Source organism: Herpailurus yagouaroundi, unplaced genomic scaffold (assembly GCF_014898765.1).
Source record: "Herpailurus yagouaroundi ecotype Mexico unplaced genomic scaffold, PumYag 214, whole genome shotgun sequence".
Lineage (NCBI taxonomy): Eukaryota > Metazoa > Chordata > Mammalia > Carnivora > Felidae > Herpailurus > Herpailurus yagouaroundi.
The window spans coordinates 4498290-4502360 of NW_024412445.1; the positions used below are offsets into that span (position 1 = coordinate 4498290).

A 4071-nucleotide genomic window follows, 5' to 3' on the forward strand; every position below is an offset into this window, starting at 1 on the left:
GTTCCCACTCGGTTTCTAACTTGTACAGTCAAGGACTTTCCACCTCTGAGACCCAGGCTCTAAAGCTGCAAAATAAGGAGGTGATCTCTATGGCATTTGCTAGCATGGATTCTGTAACAACCATTACTCTGAACGGACCTCCTGTGAGTATAGCCGTATGCTCTCAGGAGACTTACGGTTGACTTGCTCCTCCCATAGCTTGGGGACACCATTCCTTGTGCCTAATTTCTCACCAGAAATCTTACCAGGAGTCAGAAATCTTACCAGAAATCTTACCAGAAATCTTACCAGGCATTATGGTTAAAGTGCTCCCCAGCCCTTTAGGGAGGTGAGCAGTAACCCACACACAGGGAAAACATTTTTGCAATGATCTCTCTGTGCCCGCGGGACTGTTGGAAGCCTGAGCCCATTAAGCCTTGAATGCAGTGACTTCCCCGTGACTTCCAAAGGCCGTCAGAACTCACGGCATTTGGGAAGTCAGGAGCACGGACACCAGCAACTCAGCTTGGATCCCTTAAGGTGCCTTTTCCAATTCAGAGGACATTGTGGGGATCTTTTAGTAGCACCCTGTTGGTATTAGCCTCCGATAACAATGGCGACAGCTGGGCAAATCTCTTTGTTCATTTCACCGATTGGTATTAGAGACAGAGTTTCGATGCCTGAGAGGAGAGCCATCTGAGAAGATGAATCGACAAGGTGTGACGAAAACTTGCTTATCGAGGTTGCGCTGGGTGCAGGCATCTATTTCATTACCTCCCATTTCCTACTTACAATGTAATGGCCAGCCTTTTCCTGTTACCCAAGGGTAGCAATTTCCACCTTAGACAACATATTTCTTACATATCCTTTGGTAATCATGGACAACTCGATGATTTCCCCTTGTTCTCTACACAAGAACGTCCTGCTCTCTCTCAAACAGCAAGGCCAGGCTCTGGTCTCTTCTCCGTACACAGGAAACCTGTGGCCAAAGCTCTTCTCAACAATCTGGGATTGCACATCGCACGTGGCAACGAAATTAGGGTAGTCTTTAAATGCCAGAAAGGAACCACTTCCCAGGGTGCCACCGGGTCAGTCCGTTTTTGGGAAAGCGCAGGCCTCTAGCTGACTTCTCAGGGGGGCAGATCACCCAGAGAAGGAGACGTCTTCTCCAAAATAAGCACGAACTCCATTCAGTTTGGAAGCCAGACTTTCTTACTGTCTCCAGACAGCAGCCCTGCGGTGGTGGGAGAAAGGTCGTCGTCTGACCTCTTCCAATGATGTCACTAAGATGAGGCACTTTTCAATAGTATTTGTAGGTGGTGAGGGTCCAAGCCAGGTGCACTCAGGATTCTGAGGCCCAGGAGGAACCCAGGTTTTGGGAACTGTGAGCCAGGGGCCAGAGGAAGGGGGACTTCCCATTGAGAACAGGAGCTGGGGACAAACCAAGGAGCTAGCTGGTGCCTGAGCAGACTGAATGCCTTTGAAAAACCCCTGGGGGTGGGGGGGCATCTGCATGGCTCAGTTGGTTAAGCATCCAACTTTGGCTCCGGTCATGATCTCACAGTTTGTGAGTTCGAGCCCCACATCGGGCTCTGTGCTGACAGCTCAGAGCCTGGAGCCTGCTTCGGATTCTGTGTCTCCCTTTCTCTCTGCCCCCTGCCCCCACTTGTGCTCTCTCTCTCTCTCTCTTTCTCTCAAAAATAAATAAATATTATTTTTTAAATGAAAGAAAAAAACCCTGGGACAGCTGCACCATATCTTCCGGTGGGGACATCCAGAACTGGAAGCCAGAGATTGGCCCGAAGAGGGACTCAGAGGGGGCTTGAAAGAAAGGTCGAGGCAGGAAGGAAGTGACAGACACTATCAAAGGCACTAAATATTAATGATTTCCATCTTCACAAGAGCCTGGGAAGTAAGAAGTATTCCTGCTCTATAGACACATAGGCGAAGGCATTTGCATAAGGCCACAAAGCTGACAATGGAGGAAACTGAGGTAATCACTCCGGAGACTGACTCTCCAAACCACTGGAGCCGTGCCACCCAAGGTCCACAGACAAGTGGCACCTCTGTCATCTGGGAGCTAGCTACAAATGCAGATCCCCGGCCCCACCTCAGACCTTAGACAGATTCAGAATCCGCATTCTGTCAAGATTCCCAAATGATGGGTCTGCCTTCCTGTCGATGGTCCTCATGTACTTTCAGGTCAAGTCTCTGCATCCTGCCAGGCTGGGAAGTGTCTGTGGAATCTCTGGAATGGAGGCCCAATGAGGCAGAGCAAGCCATGATGCCCCGAGCATTCTTGTTCTAATGTGATAATATAACACAAAAATAAAGTGACAGCAAAATGAGAGTTCACAAAAGTCAAAAACATTAGTGGGTGCTGCATGGTCCCTTCGTTTCAAGTTTATGGGCTTTTTTGGTCCGTCTCTCCATCGGACCATTTGTTAAAATTATTGAAGATAGAGAGTCTTGGGAGGATACAGGTTGTCAGACCGTTGTCTCATTTTGCCCACCTGTCAATACAGAGAAGTTAAAATAGCTCAGACTGAAGGGGAGCTTCCAAGTTTAAATTATCGGAATTCTCACCTAATGGAGATGATGGTTCTGAAGCAGTCTTCAGGAGATGGGGCATCCATAAAGCAACGCAATACGCAGCCAGGCCAGTCCATGCAGGAATCAGACGAAGGATCAGTAGTCCGGCCAATGGCAGTGACGTACCTGAGAAGACGGCTTACAAAAGGGAAGAGGGGGCCAGATATGAGTGGGTGTTTGTTCAGCAGTGCCCAGATAGAAGGGATTGGGCAGACATTCACACGCAAGAGACTTACATAGTACCAGGAATTGTCCTGAGAGTTTTTGCAGGGTGCTTAAATATCCTCCACTATGCTGTGCCCTAATCATAGCTGATGGCTACTAATTTGGGCAACATGCATGAATATATCACCAGAAAGAAATACTTCTTATTGTAAGTTAACAAAAAACTCCCTATTCTTGGATTATAATTTGGTATCTTTGGAGTTTGTATATCATGAATTTGTTTCTGAGAATGTGGTTACTTTGAGATGCATTGACAAAATTGTTACCTTCACCCTTGACCTGGAAATGACATCAAAGGACAGAGTAGCCAAACTCGGTGATCAGTGGGCCTCTTTTCCTGACACAATACTGGATCTTTCCCACTACTTTCTTCAAATTCACTTAATCATCTATACCCAAATGCCTGCTCCCTAGCCCATCCTTAGTTCTTAAACCAGTTTTCACTGAGATACCCAGCACTTAAAGTTCTGCAACCATTCCCTTCTTCCCACCCAAGTAGGCAGACTTTAGTATCATCACTCTCCCAACTGGGCTAAATGGGAAGTTCTTATTTGGGTCCCCAGTGGCTGCCTCTCCCTGCCCTGTGCACACTAGTCTGTGGACAGTGATCCTGGGTCCCATCTCAGTCCCATCCTGTCCTCCAAACCCTTTGTTTACATCAGAGCTTACACCTCTGGAGTTTGAAGCCTGGCCTCTGAGCACCTCACAAGGTGGCTGAACCTAGTCTCTAGAAACCAGTTTTCCAGATGTTTCCATCCCACCTGGCTCACGGTCTACACCCCATCTACCACTGAATCCTAACACCTCTTGCTTTTCCCACTCAGAAAGCTGACAGTGTTTCTAAAACCCTGATGGAGACATGACCTTAGACACTCTTGTCCAGCCTCCCTGCCCCAGACAACATCCTCAGCCTTATACGTTCTTCCAAATTTGCTTATTTTACTGGACAGACAAAGCACCACCCAGACTCTCCTCTCTACCTCCCTACATGAGGAAAGCGGATTAGTGACAGCTTGGTGTAGAAAAGTATGACACACGTCATGAGGGCGAATTAGGAAAGGGTAGAGGAGTACCTCCAAATAGAGGAAGTGGGGTAACACTGGCAGGGGCTAGGCAATCGCAAAGTTCAGCAGGAAATGGAAAGGAGATTAGTTTGTGGGGAGGCACCCAGATGGAAAGTGAGGAGGGGTGTGGCTGCCTGAACAGTAAGGCTCTCACTGGGAGCTCGGGGCCCCTTCCTCAGTGGGAAGGGTGGTGGAGAGACTCTTCCTCTAG

General features: G+C 48.2%; 1 long non-coding RNA gene across 1 annotated transcript; it reads right to left on the reverse strand.

The window, feature by feature from the left end:
- Positions 1-1842: 1842 nt before the first annotated feature.
- On the reverse strand, positions 1843-2706 carry LOC121016924 (uncharacterized). The gene is made up of 2 exons (XR_005784534.1): positions 2566-2706; positions 1843-2492 (listed from the first exon to the last, which is right to left on the reverse strand). It is a non-coding gene; the product is annotated as an uncharacterized LOC121016924 (long non-coding RNA).
- Positions 2707-4071: the final 1365 nt, after the last annotated feature.